General features: G+C 37.5%; 1 long non-coding RNA gene across 1 annotated transcript; it reads right to left on the bottom strand.

The window, feature by feature from the left end:
* Window positions 1-2451: 2451 nt before the first annotated feature.
* On the bottom strand, window positions 2452-15525 carry LOC146397595 (uncharacterized). The gene is made up of 3 exons (XR_014824331.1): window positions 15380-15525; window positions 6847-6942; window positions 2452-4634 (listed from the first exon to the last, which is right to left on the bottom strand). It is a non-coding gene; the product is annotated as an uncharacterized LOC146397595 (long non-coding RNA).
* Window positions 15526-18612: the final 3087 nt, after the last annotated feature.

The following is an 18612-nucleotide window of genomic DNA, read 5'->3' on the forward strand; positions in this document are numbered from 1 at the left end:
TTTAGGGCCGCACCTGCGGCATATGGAAGTTCCCAGGCTAGGGTTGAATCAGAGCTACAGCTGCTGGCCTACACCACAGCCACAGCAATGCGGGATCCAAGCCGGGTCTGTGACCTACACCACAACTCACAGCAACACCGGATCCCCAACCCACTGAGAGAGGCCAGGAATAGAAATCGAACCTGCATCCTCATGTATACTAGTCTGATTCGTTTCCACTGAACCTCAACAGGAACTCCCAAATTAACATTTTAAATTGGCTTTTGGAACAAGTGAAGCACAGATGGATTGTTTTGCTAGATTGTGGCCCTACCTACAACTCTGTTAGGAACATCATGTTCTATAGCCTCCAAGAAGTACTAGACCCTTACCGAAAGCATACATTATTTTTTCTACTGATTTTTTAAATTAACTTTTTTTTTATTGAGGTAAAATTTACAACATAAAATCAACCATTTTAAAGTGAACAATTCAGTGGCATTAAGAACTGAGGTTACATTGTGTAACCACCACCTCCATCTAGTTCTAAAACCTTATCAAGCTCCCAAAACCAAACCCTGTATCCATTAAGCAGTTATTGCTAATTCTCCTTTTTCCTCAGCCGTTGGCCATGACCAGTGTGCTTTCTGTCACTATAGTATCTATTCTGGATACTTCATATAAATGGAATGATACAATATGTGACTTTTGTGTTTGCTTTCTTTCACTTAGCATGTTTTCAGTATTCATCCATGTTATAGCATGTATCAGTACTTCATTCCTTCTTAGGGCTAAATAATATCCCATTGTATGTATACAGCACGATTTGTTTATCTCTTCATCCACTGCTGAACATTTGGATTTTTTTCTATCTTTTGGGCTATTAAAAATGGTGCTTCTATGAAAGTCTATGTACAAGTATTTGTTTGAGTACCTGCTTTCAAAATCTTTAGGTATATAGAGTGCAACTGCTGGATCATATTGGTAATTCTATATTTGACTTTTTGAGGAATTGTTTTTAATTTTGCTTAACTAGCATGTGGCACTTAACCTCTGTTTATTTCTATTAGATCAATTTATTAACAATTCGTGGTTTGGGATTATTAGAAAAATAATGGTACATATTCCTCACCGCAGTTCAGCTCATTGAGAATTTTCTCTTTCCTCCTTTTCCTTAAAACTGCCTAATAAGGAAGTGAATATCTTCAGAAACCCTGATGTTCCAAAGTATGTATTAGAAGCCAGAACCTTCCAATATAGAACTAAGGAACTTGCTATAATCAATGAGGAATCAACACTTGAGCTACAAATTCTAGTATTTTATTAATGATCTAATAATTCCAAGTTTAAGGAGGAGAAATAGAGAAGCAAATAGAATAAGGAAATATATATGATTTACATGAAATGTTAAAATTTCATCCTTGAGGAGTTCCCATCATGGCTCAGTGGTTAACAAACCCGACTAGTAACCATGGGGTTGCGGGTTTGATCCCTGACCTTGCTCAGTGAGTTAAGGATCCGGTGTTGCCCTTGCCTAGAAAAGACAAAAAAAAAAGAAAAAAAAGGAAAAAAATTAATCCTTAAAGCCCAGTAGTGCCACTTAATTTTAAATCCACACTTTTTGAAATCAAAACATAAGCCAATGAAACTTTCAGAGCATAGTTTTAGGGAGAACATCCTTTTAAGTATTTTTAATCCTTTTAAAATGTTTTTGAAAACAACACACACATTAATATGCTCTGGTTGTTTTTCTGTTTAAGAGAGGGCTGGCCATCAGTCATAAGACAATTTAGTTTATTTTAGAGGCACAACTTTGAAATTCTATTTCAATTTCCCTTTTCCTCTCCTGTCTCTTTCTCTCTTCCTTCTTTTTTTGGGGGGATAGAGGTGGGAGCTTTGTTTTGAATGACAAGGAAGAAGACAAATTGAGAGTTGTAAAGAGTGCTTCAGGGGAAACTCAGGGGATATAACCACCTAATTATGAATTTCCTGAATGTGCAATTTGACCAGCAGCAACTGGACATGATTAGTATAGTAAGCCTCACCTCCAGCTGTTCTACAAAAACAAATCAGTGAAGGAGTTCCAAGACACATTTTCCTTTGGACCTGCTTTAAGTTTTGACAATGTGAACAGTGCAGTGTTCCTCTTTTTTTTTTTTTTTTAAATAGGTGACAGATTGTCTAAAAAGAAGCAAGAGTTTCTTATAACAAAAAAAAAAAAAAAAAAAAAAAAACTAGCCTATGGAGCATATACTTCTGCTTGAGGCAAATGTGTGTGAATCTGGTAAGAAAACAAAAACTGCAAATCTGTCTCCTTATATGTAGAACCAAAGCTGGAAATGTGTGCTCTAGAGGCAACTGTAAAATCATATTTCATTCTGGCATATAGGCCAATGATTGTGTTGTATGAGTAATGCATATATGTAATCCATGTGGTAAGCTTCGTGGACTGAAAAAGAGTCAGTGTTATTCACTGAGGCTTGGCAAGTAGGAACCATTTATTTAGAAAAATTTACATGGGCTGAAACAATGTGAAAAATGTACTGTCCAGTTTGTCAGCTTGTGAACATAGCAAAAACCACAGCACTCCCATCAACAGACAGAGAGAAAACCTCTTTTTGCTGTTTTAGAGTTTACACTTACAAAAGAATGTTTGCCCCTGTACCATAAGAGAGTTTTGCTTAATGCATACTACCTTTAACCAAATCAAGTCTAAATGACGCTGAGGTCCAAAAATATGCTAAGAGGAAATCTTCATATATTTTATTGTCATTGTGCTGTTCAGAACAATTTTTAATTGCTTGTAGTTATGGATTATTGAGCTTCAAAGCTCAAAGAAATTATGAAATATTTTCAATAAGTTCGTAGTACCATAAACCCTCTATAGAGGAAAAATGCGAAGATAAACAAACTTGGAAGACCCCGCTAATCTTTGTGAATAGCAAGATATTTTTTGCGCATTATTTTTTTCTAATCTGAAAGCATTTTTTAAAAATACTCTTTAGGTGATAAAAGAGCATTAGAAGTGATTTAGAGCAGGCAGAGGAATAGCACCTGAGCAATTGGTGGGTGAAACTGGGAATGAAGGTGGATAGTATTCAAAAATGATACTGTCTTTTGACTTCAGTTTCTAAAAGTCTCACAGACTGACCTCTGATGTTTCAATCTCATCTTTCTCACTACTTCCTCTAATGTCTTTACATTAGTCTTATCTGCCATGTCAGTTTAGTGGCATAACATTTTTTGAGAGGAGAATTTCCATTTCCACCTATAAAGGATTAACCGCTAACAGGAATTGCCGTCCCACCATAAACAACTAGAAAATCAGGCAGAATATATGAAATAGCAATTTTCAGACATTAGACATCTGGCAATGTAGAACTGGATTCCTGAAAGAATCCCTATGATTATCCCAGATTACTGCCTTTAGAAAGGCACAACACAGGGAAAAGGAACCCAGCATCTTGCTGAGCTGAGAAAACAGATTAATTTGGAGAGTCCAAGCAGCTATGATCTTAAGATCAGAGTTCAAAAGAGAGAGAGCTAAGCACAGAAAGAGGTCCAGAAATCTGCATAGGAGGCCTCTTGAGTTTTTGCTGAATATCATTCTGTGTATGCATAAAGGGAAACCCATTATTATTGTGTGTAAAAGTCCTCTGAGAGAAGACTAATTATTCAGCAAGCTGTAAGGTGAACAATTCCCAGAAATCACATAGAACCAAAATTTTTTAATTCCTCCATCCAGAGTAGGGAAATCTGGTGGAATATTTAGCCATTTAGTCGAGATCTGAGAAGGGCCATGCCTTAGAAGTAAGGCTAAATCAACTCTAGAATTAAGGGTATTCTCGAAGCTCCTTACAAAATCTTAAAAACAAACCTCAATATGATAAAACCCAACCTGCAAGTAACCTCACTGCCTACCAGAAAATGTCTAACATTATTTAAAGGAATACAATAAAATACAGCACCAAATAATATGAAATTCATAATATTCTTTATCTAATTAAAAATCACCAGACAGGAGTTCCCGTCGTGGCACAGTGGAAATGAATCCAACTAGGAACCCTGAGGTTGCAGGTTCGATCCCTGGCCTCGCTCAGTAGGTTAAGGATCCTGTGTTGCTGTGAGCTGTGGTATAAGGTCGCAGATGCAGTTCAGATCTGGTGTTGCTGTGGCTCCAGCATAGACTGGCAGCTACAGCTTCGATTGGACCCCTAGCCTGGGAACCTCCATGTGCCATGGGTGCTGCCCAAAAAAGGACAAAAAGACAAAAAAAAAGAAATTTTAAAAATAAAAACATAAATAAAAATTACCGGACATATGAGAAAATAGGAATACATGACACATAATTAGGTGAAAAATAGTAATTTGAAGCAAATACTGAAATAACAGATAATGGAATTAGCAGGCATGTATGCTAAAATACCTATTATAAACATGCACTGTGTGCTCACAAAGATATAACACAACACAAACATAGGAAGTAAAAAAAGAAAGATATAGAGTTCCTGCTGTGGCACAGTGAGTTAATAATCTGGCTTGTCTCTGTGGAGGTGGTGGTTCCATTCCTGGCTGGGTGCAGTGGGCTAAGGATCTAGTGTTGCTGCAGATGTGGCATTCACAGCTCCACTCAGATTCTATCCTTGGTCCAGGAACTTCAATGTGCCATCGGTGCAACAGCAGAAAAAAGAAAAAAAGAAAAAAAAGATGAATGAAGTCTTAGATAGAAGTTCCAGAGATGAGAAATATGATATTTTAAATAAAACTCATACAGAGAGAAAGAATCCTGAAGAAGTGGGGGGGAAAGGAAGGAAAAACAATGGGACAAATAGAAAACCAATAGCAAAATCATACATTTAAACCCAACTATATAAATAATTACATTAAAGGTAAATTGCCCAAACATGCCGAATAAAGAGCAGAGACTGTAGGATGAATAAAAAAGCAAAACCCAAGAGATATTTTAAAATGTGGTATATATACCATGGGATATTATTTAGCTATAAAAATAACAAAATTCTGATACATGATACAATATAGATGAGCCATGAAAACATTCTACTAATTGAAAGAAGTAGATGCTAAAGAACAAATATTCTACTTTTATGAGGTACCTAGAATAGACAAATTCAGGGGTTTTTTTTTATTTATTGTTCTAATTTTATTGAGATGTAACTGACATACAGCATTGTACAGGACAAATTCTGTTCTTAATTCATTTCTAAAGCTGAATGTCATTCCATTGTATAGATACACAGTTGACCCTTGAACAACACCAAGGATTAATCTGTGTGTAATTTATTGTTGGCCTTTCATATCTGCAACTCTTCTACGTTCAGATTCAACCAACCACAGACCAAGAAGTACTGTAGTTTTCACTACTGAAAAATATCTACATATAAGTGGACCTACGCAGTTCAAATTTATGTTGTTCTAGAGTCAGCTGTACCAAACTTCGCTTACTTATTCATAAGTTGATGAACATATGGGTTTTCCACTTTTTTGACAAACATGGCTGTGATTATTCATATATGAGTTTTCGTATGGACATGTTTTCATTTGTTGTGAGTATGTATCAAGAATAGAATTACTGCAGAGTTTCCATTATGGCTCAGTGGGTTAAAACCCAGCTAGTATCCATGAGGATACGGGTTCAATTCCTGGCCTCACTCAGTGGGTTAAAGGATCTGGCATTGCTGTGACTGTGGTACAGGCCAGGAGCTGCAGCTCCAATTCAACCGCTTGCCTGGGAATTTCCAAATGCTGAGGGTGAAGCCCTTAAAAAAAAAAAAAAAAAAAGAAGAAGAAGAAGAATAGAATTACTGGGTCACAGGGTAACACTGTTTAAATTTTTGAGGAACTCCCAAACTGTTTTCCAAAGTGTCTATACTATTGTACATTCCCCTCAGCAATGCATGAGGGTTTCACTTTCTCTACATCCTTATTAACTCATTGTTTTCTGTCTTTTTGATTAAATGAGCAGTGGTAATAAGATTGGTTTAACATTTGAAAATCAATATATTAATAGACTTTTTAAAAAACCATATGATCCCCTCAAAAGATGCAGGAAAATCATTTGATAAAACTCAGTACTCACTCTTTGTATAAAAATACAACAAAAGAGGAGTTCCCTAGTGATCTAGTGATTAGGACTTGGTGCTGTAGCCCAGGTTCAGTCCCTGGTCAGGGACCTGAGATCCCGCATCAAACCACTTCATGCCACAGCCAAAATAAAACAAAATAGAACTTTAAGCAAACTGCAAGTAAAAACTTCCACAACTTGAAGAAGGCGTCCCTACAGCTCACATCCCTATCGCTGACATAACACTTAATGGTGAAAAACTAAATGCTTTTCCCTGAAGACTGGGTAAAAAGCAAGAATGTCTGTACCTTCCACTTCTATTCAATATTGTACTAGGAGTCCTAATCAATAGAATAAAGTAAGAAAAAGAAATAAAAGGCAAACAAATTGTAAAGGAAGAGGTAAAACTGATTTACTTATAGAGAACATGATCATGTATATGGAAATATTTAAGAAATCTCCAAAAGCACTACAAGATCTAACAAGTAAGTTTAGGAAAACTATAGGAAACAATGTCAATATTCAATAATTGGTTATTATACCAGCAACAAACAATTATAAATTGAAATGTTTAAATACCATTTGCAACATCATCAAAAATATAATATACTTAAGGAAAGTTTAAACAAAAAACTACTAGGCTTGTACATTGAAAACTACAAAAGACTACTGAAAAAAGCAGGTAGTACTGAAATTAAGGAAGGTTTCTATATATATAATTAAAGAGATATACTATGTTCAATATTATTTATCAATATTAAGATGTCAATTTTTCCCAAATTTACCTGTAGATTCAGTGCAATGCTGATCAAAGTCCCAGAAGACTTTTTGTTTAGAAATTGACAAATTGATTGTAAATTTCATATGGAAATACAAAAAACCTAAAATAGGAAAAACGATTTTGAAAAAGAAGAACAAGTTGGGAGAGATATACTACCTGTTTCAAGATTTACTGTAAAGCTACATTAATCAAGATTATGGGAGTTCCTGACATGGTGCAGTGGAAACTAATCCAACTAGGAACAATCAAGTTGTGGGTTCGATCGCTAGCCTCACTCAGTGGGTTAAGGATCCAACACTGCTGTGAGCTGTGGTGTAGGTCACAGACGTGGCTCAGATCCTGTGTTGCTGTGGCTGTGGTGTAGACTGGCAGGTGTAGCTCTGCTTGGACCCCTAGCCTGGGAACCTCCATATGCAACAGGTGTGGCCCTAAAAAGCAGGGAAAAAAAAAAAAAAAAGATTGTGGTGCCAGTATAAGAATAGACATAAAGATCAAACTGTAAGAGCTAAAATAATAAGACTTTTGGAAGAAAATAGTGAACTTTAGTTAGACAAAGATTATTTTAGATAGGATGCAAAAAGCGTGAAAAAAAAGGTAAGAACTTAAATTGGACTTCATCAAGATTAAAAACTTAGAATTCCCACTGTTGCACAGTAGGTTAATGATCCAGCTTATCTCTATGGAGGGGCTGGTCAACCCAAGTCCTGGCAGTGAGTTAAAGGATACAGCATAGCTCATAACTTTTATTTGATCCTTGGCCCAGGAACTTCCTTATGCCCCAGATGCGGCCAAAAAAGAAAAAAAAAATGATAAATAAAATCTTTTTCTCTTAAAATGATACTGTTAAGAAAATAAAATTTGGGAGTTCCTGTTGTAGCTTAGTGGTAATGAACCTGATTAGTATCCATGAGGACTTAAGTTTGATTCCTGGCCTTGCTCAGTGGGTTAAGGATCCAGTGTTGCTGTGAGCTGTGGTATAAGTCCCAAATATGGCTAGGATATGGCGTGTCTGTGGCTGTGGTGTAGGCCAACAGTTGCAGCTCCGATTCAACCTTTACCCTGAGAACTTCCATATACCGAGGGTGAGGCCCTAAAAAGACAAGAAAAAAAAAGAAAATTCAAGCCATGGATTTTGATGAAATATTTGCAAAGCATAATCCTGATAAAGCACTTCTATCCAGATAACGTAAAGAATGTTACAACTCATAAAAAGCTCATGAAAAAATGGGGAAAAGATTTGAACAGACACTTGACCAAAAAAGCTATAAGAACAACAGTAAGTACATGAAAAATGCTCAACATCCAAAATCATTAGTCATTAAAGAAGTGCAAGTTAAAATTGTGATGATGTACACTGTAGGCCTATGAGAGGCCTCCAACTTAAAGACTCAACAACACTAAATGTTGGCAAGGGTGTGGAGCAACTGGAAATCTCATACATTACTACTAGGAATGTAAGATAGCACAGCCATTTTGGCAAAAATCTTGACAATTTCTTAAAAAATTAAATATGCTGTGGATATGTAACCTAGCAATTCACTTCTACGTATTTACCCAAGAGAAATGAAAACAGATGTCCACAAAAACATTGGTACATGAATGGTCATTTCAGCTTCAACATTACAAACATTTGGAAACAAGCCAATTCCATCAAGAGATGAATGGATAAACAAAACTGGTATATCTGTTCAATAGATTACTACTGAAAGGTATATATAGACGTGAACAATGAATACATGCTACAACAGTGATGAATCTCAAAAATACCATGCTGAGTGGAAGAAGCCAGACATAAAATGTACATTTACACTTATATGAAATGCTAGATTTAGTAACCAAAATCAGATTAGTGGTAAGCCAGGGCTGGGGGTGGAAGCTGGTGATTGGAATGGAACAGAAGGGAACTTTGTGGGGGTGACAGGAATATGTGGTATCTTGGTAAGAGTAGTTACATGGGTGTGTTCATTTGTCAAACTTCATGAAAATGTGCCTTTAAAACAGATGCATTTAAATTTTTTTTTTTTTTTTTTTGCTTTGTAGGGCTGCACCCACAGCATATGGAGGTTCCCAGGCTAGGGGTCGAATCAGAGCTACAGCTACAGCCATAGCAACCCGGGATCCGAGCCACGTCTGCGACCTACGCCACGGCTCACGGCAACATGGGATCCTTAACCCACTGAGTGAGGCCAAGGATCAAACCTGCAACCTCATGGTTCCTAGTTGGATTTGTTTCCCCTGGGTCATGATGGGAACTCCCTAAAATAGATGCATTTTTATTATATGTAAACTATACTTCAAGAAAGTTGATTTTTAAAAAATTTGTACAGAAGGCAGGAGTTTTGGAGAATGTGTTTGGAGTTGTTCCCCCTAACCTCTTGACTATCTCACCCTCCCTCCTGTGACTTCTCCTCCCCCACACCCACCCCCAGTTTCTGCTCTTAAGCCACAGCTTTCTTTCATTTGCCGCTCTCCAAATATTTGGAGAGGTCTCTATCAATGGTCTCCTTCACCCACCCACCCACCCCCACCAAAGTCTCCTCTCCTCCAGGTTAAACATTTCCAGTCCTTCTGTCATTTACATTTGGTATCATTTCTAACCTTGATAAAAAGTAGAGCTGGAAAAGCTGTATGGCTTAAGGCAGGGAGGCAATCTGGAAGGGTCGTGAATTCCCCAAATTAGGGAGGGGATTCAAAAGGCTGAATACAAAACCAACCAAACCACACCAGACCAACAAAAACATGTGTTCATAGTGCAAGACTGTACAGGGGCCCAAATCATGCAAGGGCGCATAAGCCATGGTCAAGATTTTGTTTCCTTCCAAGCAGGTTTTAAAAGGGAAGAGATGTGATCTACCCCAGGGCAGCCTCCAGGCATTGAGGCCCAGAGAATTGTCTTCAGTATCTCAGCAGCTCCGGCATCCTTGACACAATTTCTCTTTCAAATTTCCTGCACTCAATGAACCACAGTACCTTTAAAAAAGTATTTACAATTGTTTTGTCTCCTGTGTTCTCTTCTATTTATCAGCTCTCTTGGCTCAACTATGTGCAAGTTATTTACTTTAGACAACTTATTCAAGTTCTCTGTTTTCTCACCTGTAAAATAAGGATAGCCATTGCAATAGTTTCAAAGTGTTACTGCAATGATTAAATGTTTTAATATATATGAGATGCTTTGAATATTTCCTGGTACAGAGAAAGTACTCTTTAAGTATTTTCTATTACTATTCGCCCAAAGATAAAAGAGGAAACTCGTACAAGCTTCTAGACAGAATGAATAAGTTATCTATAAAGAGGGGAGGGGAGGAGAAATAGGCTGGCCGTGAAATTCTTCTTTGCCACAGCAAAAGGTAAGAGGCAGTGGAATACATTTTCAAATTAAAAATCCTATAACCAGTTGCTATACATTTCACTTGTCAAAATGAAAGAAAGATATTGTTCCACGTATGTAAAAATTCATGTTCCACCACATAGTAAGTGCTCTGTAAGGCTTTTCGGTTATTAATATTACATACGGCCATGATCTGAGATTTGGAATCTACCTTCCTGGGTGATAATGATCTTCCACCTGCATTCCACACACACCACGCACTGCTACTCCTCACCTGACCCATCCTCCTCTCTGTTCTTTCCCTCCTACATTTCAATTATTCCAGCCTCTGGAAGCCAGGAAGGATCTCACATTCCGTCTAAGTTAAGGAAGTATCTCTTCCAATTTGCCAGTTTTGTGTTAGGAATAAACTTGGCCTACACAAAAATCTTCAGAAATGCTAAGAATCCTGAAAAATACCAAAACCAGAAAAGATTTTTCCTGTTTTATGTGGAAATTTCCTTTTCTTTTACTTAATTTAAAAGTGCCTAACTGTACAAAAGGATTTCATATAATTGGAAAGTTTGTTATTTCATGATTTGTATTATTTTTCTAGTAGTTACCCTATTTTTTGTTGTGATTGGCATTATTTCTTTTTTAATGAATTTTATTACATTTATTGTTATACCACGATCATCACAATCCAATGGTATTATTTCTTTAAAAAACAAATTGTTTCGTTACTGCTAAAACTGAGATTGTTTACAAACACTGTAATTTGAAATTTTAAAATTCAGATTTTTTTTTTTGAAGAGGAGGAAAGAATTACAGAACCATCTAAAGTATATTTGCCAAGAGTTTTACGTCTGAATTTTTATTCAGAGCAATTTAAGGGGAAAAGTAATTCTTATGTTTCTGATTCATTTATATTTGAATCATCAAATTGCTGTTTTTCTAAAAGCTATTTGATGTTCCACTAGCTTTTGAATCCTTTAAGACTTTTTAATGTCTCTTTTTCCCCTTGTTATAGACGTTTTGCTCTCTGTGGATTTTATCAGTCAAATGTGTGCCTGTATTTAATCCATACTTAACAATATGAGCCATTTTATGAACGGGCTCACTCTTACCTTGGGATTCTTCCACAGTCGCTTTCTCTGCATGGAATACTCTCTTAGATACCTTCATGGTTAACGTCCATATTTCCTTTGTCTAAAAGTCACTTTTTTTTTTTTTTTTTTTTCATTTTTGCCATTTCTAGGACCGCTCTCGCGGCATATGGAGGTTCCCAGGCTAGGGGTCGAATCAGAGCTATAGCCACCGGCCTACGCCAGAGCCACAGCAACGCGGGATCTGAGCCATGTCTGCGACCTACGCCACGGCTCACAGCAACATGGGATCCTTAATCCACTGAGTGAGGCCAGGGATCAAACCCGCAACCTCATGGTTCCTAGTCAGATTCGTTAACCACTGAGCCACGACGGGAACCCCCTAAAAGTCACTTTTTCAGTGAGGTCTACTGTGACCTTCCTATTTAAAATTACAAAACTAAAATTTAATCTGTGACACAAGAAATCACGTAAATTAGCACAAAAAACAACTTAGCCAAGTGAAATTTAGAATCAAAAAAATGTTGGAGGAAACTTGAAGTTTTTCTGGTCCAAATGTCTCCTTTTCACATGAAGCCTAGAGAAGTTAAGTGGCTTCCCTCAGATCAGAGAATCAGTTAACTGGCTTCTCACACTCAACATGCCCCAAACTGGACTCTTATCCTCTGAATCCTGTCCCCAGTCTTGGTTGATGGTAACAACATCCTTCCAGTTACTCAGGCCAAAAACCTTGGAATATTTCTTAATCTCCCTTTCTGCTCTATCTCCCGCATCTAATGTATCAACAAATCCTGTTTGCTCTGCCTTCAAAATGGATGCAGAATCCTACCCCCTCTACATTTACCCCACTTGTCCATCACCTCACACCTAGATGACTGCAATAGTCTCCTAACTAGTCTCCCTACTTCTACTCTTGCTCCTAACAGTCTTTTCTCAAGCAGTAGCTAGACTGACCCCTTTAAAAGTCAGTTATGTCATTCTTGTTCTCTGTGCCGAATCTTATAACTCCCCATTTCATTCAAGTAGTGCCTCTAGAACACTCTGCCATTTGGCCTCTCATCTTGCCTCAACCTTACCCTCTACTCCTCTTCCCCTTGCTTGCTGCCCTCTAAACACAGTGATCTCCTTGCTAGTCCTGGAACAATCCAGGCATATTCCCACCTTATAGGCTTTTGCTGGCTCTCTCCATTGCCTGGAATTCTTTCCTTCAAGATATCTTTAAAGTTAACTCCACCTCCTTTGTTTAAAATACTTTTCTTCAATGAGTCTATATCAGTCTTCCAGTTTCCTTTTCAATGTGGGTTCTTCCCTGACTTTGGACTTTGCCATGATTCTTATTCATACTTGACCCTTTCTCATTGCATCTCTCCTCAAAGCAATTCTTGTGTCATTTGAAGAGTTCTCGAGACTATAAACCAAAAACCACCCCTTTGAGGTGATGGCAGTGGGTGCAGGAAAGATGGGGTATGTACTGTCTGGGTCAGTGGCATTGAAATGGTCATCACCCCAGCTTACTGTCCTTATGAGTACTTGTCTTGTTTCTAGTGACACATATCCCATAACAGACATATTTGTGAATATGAAAAGCATTAATTTGTTAAATGTGAAGATATAAAATAACCCACAATTTTTGTAACCTGTTTTGCTATTCTTTAATTTTTCATATACCCAGATCCTCAACAGATGAAAACATTCCCACAGTTAGCTGGTTTCCACCATCAGATGGTTTGAAGACAAGCTTGATCCAAGGACTAGAGCTGCACCATTAACTGATGAGGAAACCACTGCACTAAAATTGTCCTCTATCCTGCCTCCTTTTTTGCCATCTGACTCATGACTTTAACAGTGTCGTAAACATAATGAATTTACCGGCTCCTCTTTCATATTGCTTCTATCAAGAGCTTTCATCTAAGGGTGCCACTTGGAGAGAAGGTTTTTAAGGGGAGATCTATTGCTCCTGCACCGCCCCTCCCCCCGCACCCTTGGTTAAGGCTTTGGTGCTTGAACCTCTCTGGACTTCTGAGAGGCCTTGATTGGGAATCAGAAACCATCTCCATGAAGTGCTGAGAGGAGAGTCTGATTGTAGTAAATTGAGGATGAGGAATGATTGTGATCCCAGAGACTATGGCTCTGAAGCACATTCTTTGTTCTAAAAGCAAAATATGTTCTTTTTAGAGGGAGAAAAAATAATCAGAAAAAAATTGTTAGCTTGGCTCTCTACATGGAAAATGTTCCTGTATTATAACAATAAAAGATTTACTGCAGGTCTTTCTTAACATTCTCTCTCTCTCTCTCTCCCTCTCTCTCTCTCTCTCTCTCTCTCCCTCCCTCATGCTCACTTCACACTTTCCCTTGCTTATCTGCTACTGGAACACCTCTCCATCCTCTCTGCTTACCTAATATTTGTTGGTACCAAAAATCCATTTCCCTGCTTCTGGGACTATTTCCCCATATTTCCTTTGAGAAGCTTCTTTACCTCATTTTGGTGAGATTCACTCTACTCTGAGCTCTAGAGGTGGATCCAGACTGGTTTAAAGCAATAGCTATATCCCTTTGCCCAGGCCACCATGATTGACTTAAGAATTGACACATAACCTAGTCAGAGCCAAGGAGGGGCTAGTGTGCATTTACTAAGGGTTTTGGGAAAGAGATACCTCCTTTCTTTGTCTCAGGGCCTATGGAAAATCTTCTATTTTCTCCTGAATTATGTATTGCGAGGCTATGAGGTCTGGAACTGCTACAGGCATTTTGCTTCTGGGAGGGAAAGTAGCTCAAGAATAAAGTCAACACTCTCTCACTTCCTCCACCACAGACTTGGTACTTTAGTACTAAGTCAAATCATTAGAGAATGGGCATAGTTATTTATCAATGCTATAATAATGATAATACTAATTATTGTCAATAGAGCACATGGCTAAAGGCCGCTAGATTTAAATCCTGGAAATGCCACTTGCTAGGCATATGACCTGAGGAAAATTTCTTAAATTCTCCATGCATCTATTTCCTTATTTGTGAAATGGGAAAAATACGAACATATTATTAGTTGCAGATATTTTCACTTCCAGAAAGTCAATGGACAAAGTTAATGGTGAAACTATCCCACAAACATTGAGAAATATTGGATAAAATACAATAAAAACAACAAAGAATAAAGTGGCTTTATTCTTTAGTGGGTCCAGTGTAGCTGTTAATGTACCTCTTTCAGTAACTAATAGATTCAATAGCAGGAAATAAATAAGGCTATAGAGGTTTAAAAAACATTTTTAGTGCTTTTGGTCTAACACATTTTTGGAACCCTGCACCCAATAATTAGACATATATATTATCTTATATTTGCACTATTAAAAAATTTTATCCAATAATAGCTAACAAAAACTTAAAAATCATTTGCAGATAAAATATCATTATATTTGGAAATTTGAAAATATATTTCTTAATGTGTATGATAATTAAGAAATAATAATGGAAATTGGAAAACAATTGAATCTAAATTTCAGTGAAATTGCTCCATATCAAAACTTGTTAGATGCAACTAAACCAATATTCATGGGAAAATGTATAGGCCTCAGTGAATGTTACAGATAGTAATTTAGTCAAAGTCTTTTTTTCTTTTCATTACTTCTGCAGAGAATTTAGGATTCATCATAAAGATAAGGATTTTTAAATTTTTTTTTGAAATATAATACAAAGACAAGTACATAAACCATAAGCAAAAATATCTTTATATAGATTTCATGTGGAAAAAAGATCAAATGCAAATGAAAAGTATAATGTTAAGCTTACAATGCACATCATTTTACATACTTACAACAGTAAAAATAAACTATGTTTTCAACACGATATCACCATTGGAATTCTACTTCCTAAGAATAGATATAAACCTAGCAAGCAGAAATAGCATACCAAACAGAAAATGTAATCTAGTAAATAGAGGAAAGGACTTGTAAAAATAGTTATACTTGCTCCATATCCCAAGAAAGACCTGGGAATTATTAGATATCACCTAGGGTTTTAGCAGAAAACAAGTAGGAAACAGAAGAGAGTTTAATAAAGGGATGACTTAAAAAGGGTCAGTAAGATTAAAGGAAAGCAACAGGGCATGATGCTTGAGAATCTGTTACCACCTTAGGCATCCTGGCAGGAGCTGTTTCCTTTGATAGAAAAGCACAGCGAATGCCAACCTGTGGCTTGACATGGAGGGAGCCTGGAGAATAAATACTCAACCACACAATCTTCCTGTCCTCTCATATCCAGTTGCACCTCTTATGGTGAACCTTGGTCAGAAGTTAAAGGGCAAAGAAAGCCTGTTGATGGAGCCCAGTGAATGAGGTTGGCCTTTTAAGGCACAGAGCAGAAGAGAGTGGATTTGAAATAACCAGCATTAGTATTAGCAAAAAATGAAACAAAGTTGCTATCCTTTTCAAAATAAGGTTCTCAACTGACTTGATTCTTGTTTTCCTTAATAAAACCAAGGATATCTGAGACAGTAGCTACTTTATTTCTAAAAATACTAGTGATAGGAGCTAGTGAAACTCTTAATTTTCCATGTTGTGTTAATTCGGATTCCCCTGAGAGGCACACATGAACACAAGATTGGACATGCAAGAGATTTATTGGGGGAAATGCCCATGAAAAAATAAAGGGGGTTAAAGCGGGTGTGGACAAGGAAAGCCTCAGAGTGCAGTGCAGGTCTGATACCTGTGACAGGAGAGGAGGAAGGAAGGAGGACTGGGGAAGAAGAGACTCAGACTATAATTTAATTCTAACAAAGTTTGGCAAAGTCTGTGAGTCAAAGCCATCCATTACAGGGCTCCGTGTCCTAAAGGAATGAGCCTGCCTTCATACCCCTGCCTGTTCAGTCATTCACTGTGAGTAGTCTGGAGGAAACGTGGCCTCAAAGAATGTGGTGGTGGATCCAGGGGCATGGCAGCTGCGGTTGTCAGTCAACTATGCTCCTTACAGCAAGAGATCTGAGGGGCTTATTTTTCATGGTCACCATACATTTTATTTATCTTTTCATGAATTTTAATACTAAGAGGAAAGTGCTCATTACATTTACTGCTATAGAGGGAGGAGTCAAAAGCTATGTAGATGGAATAACTTAAGGGGCACTCAAAGACCCTTTATGCTCTGAAAATACCCTTTATGCTCTTGATTTCTACCATGCTGAAAATCTCTCTTCCTTGAGTCAATGTTGGAAGACATATAGTATAGATCTTCCAGGGAAAGGCATTGATCTTTAGGGCAGGCTTAGCTCTATCATCTTTTTCTCAGAACGTAAACTCTAACCTCTAGCATAACATGTGTCCCACTGCATGTGATCATTAATTTACTTTGCATTCTTTCTCACCAGACTTCTAAAAGATGAGAATTATGTCATATTTGATTTTATAATACATCTGGACCTGGTACATCATTGAGTTGTAAAGAAGCAATGGTTGAGTGAAATGATTGAATATGTGAATTAATGAGGCTTAGTCACTTAAAGAATCCTGAAGAAATGGGCTTTATAGTAGGTAACCTTAGGATAGGGCTACAATGGATGCCTCATTGTTGGGTAGAAGTTGGTGAATGCCTGGAAAGTATGTGCAAAAGGAGAAGAGCCTTCCTTAAAACATGTCAGTTTTGTAATATTCCCTTGTTTGACTGTTGTTAAATTAGCAACCAGTTTTCATAATGATACTTTACCCATTTTTCTTTTTTTTAAATTTTAAATAACTTTTATTTTTTCCATTATAGCTGGTTTACAGTGTTCTGTGAATTTTCTACTGCACAGCAAGGTGACCCAGTCTGGCATTTTTCTTAACTTCTCCGTTAAAGCTCTGTCAATCAGAGGTCAAAATAACCTGTCAACTCAATGATTCTAGTAAAAATAAGAAAACAACCATACTGTTAGGTGTAACAGAAGAGACAAACATCAGATTATTTGACTTCCATCAACCCACTTGATTGCTTTGGCACTGTGGAACCAAAGTCTGTATAGAAGAAAAGACTTGTTAAGGAAAAGATCTTGTGAAAAATGATCTTCACCAGAACTCTGAGATTGGTCTGTGTTGGAGCTCCTGGCTTGTAAGCACCAGAGGGACTTGTAAAGTGCTTCCATGCTTTCGGATTACTGCTTTAGAGGAAAAAAGAGAAAAGCCTGTGGCATGTAGGATAGAGAATACCATTCAAGGGGATAATACCTGGGTGCAGGTTGTTATTCAACCAGGACATACTTACATGGCATAAAGGCTGATGTTCATTCTGATTAGTTGGTTTCAAAGTCATACCCAATGTTAAATATTTTGACTATCATTCTTGCTGAGTTCAAGTTAGCTTCATCATTTATAGAATGTGGGCAATGATGACAGTGCTGGTAACACTTCCATTCCAAGGAGTAAACAGGGAAATGTAAATGAAAGCACACAATATGGCTCAGCAGTAATGAAACCAACTAGTATCCCTCAGGACCAGGGTTCGATCCCTGGCCTCACTCAGTGGGTTAAAGGATCTGACGTTGCCATGAACTGTGATGTAGGTTGGCGGCTGCAGCTCTGATTTGACCCCTAGCCTAGAAATTTCTATATGCTGTAGTTGCACATAAAAAAACCATACAGAAAACACATAATAAACCATAAAAGATCTATATAAATATTTGTAGTTATTATTGCTTATAAAAGTAATTGCTGAGGTACTCTTATTGACAGTGTGCTTTAGTTTTAATGTACCGAGAGGTAAGTACAACAAGTATTGAGTAAACATTTTCAAGATGATTTTCTTAAAGCTGGGGATTTGGGTAGAAGGTGAGTTAAGAAAGATTTAAAGGCACCAGATTTCCACATACCTGCCACTCTATTTGCAGTCTTTATATACACCTCATGTGGAAGAGACAGCTGTTTACATCTTGGTATTTTCACATGTGTACAGCATCACTGATCATTGACAGTGTCAGCATTGTTTAAAATTAAAGATAATGGAGCTCCCCTTATAGTTTAGCAGCTTAAGAACCCAACATAATGTCCCTGAGGATGCAGGTTCAATCCTTGGCCTCGCACAGTGGGTTAAGGATCTAGTGTTGCTGCAGGTTGCAGCATAGGTTGCAGATGCACCTCGGATGGATACCGTGTTGCTGTGGCTGTGGCTGTGAATGTGGCATAAGCCGGCAGCTACAGCTCCAATTCACCCCCTAGCCTGGGAATTTCCATATGCTGCAGGTACAGCCCTAACAATTCATTAATTAACTAATTAATTATAACAATACTTAAAATACTGATGAATGCATACAACATCCCTTAGTTTGCATGAAGTCTTAGCGTGCTACCTTATACTAATAATTTGATGGGAATTATATTCCTTTTATCATGCCATAAAATGA

The sequence above is a fragment of the Sus scrofa genome, chromosome 13 (assembly GCF_054392235.1).
Source record: "Sus scrofa isolate SSC_HxYL_T2T_F1_AM1 chromosome 13, Sscrofa_HxYL_maternal_Yorkshire_Landrace_v2.0, whole genome shotgun sequence".
Classification (NCBI taxonomy): domain Eukaryota; kingdom Metazoa; phylum Chordata; class Mammalia; order Artiodactyla; family Suidae; genus Sus; species Sus scrofa.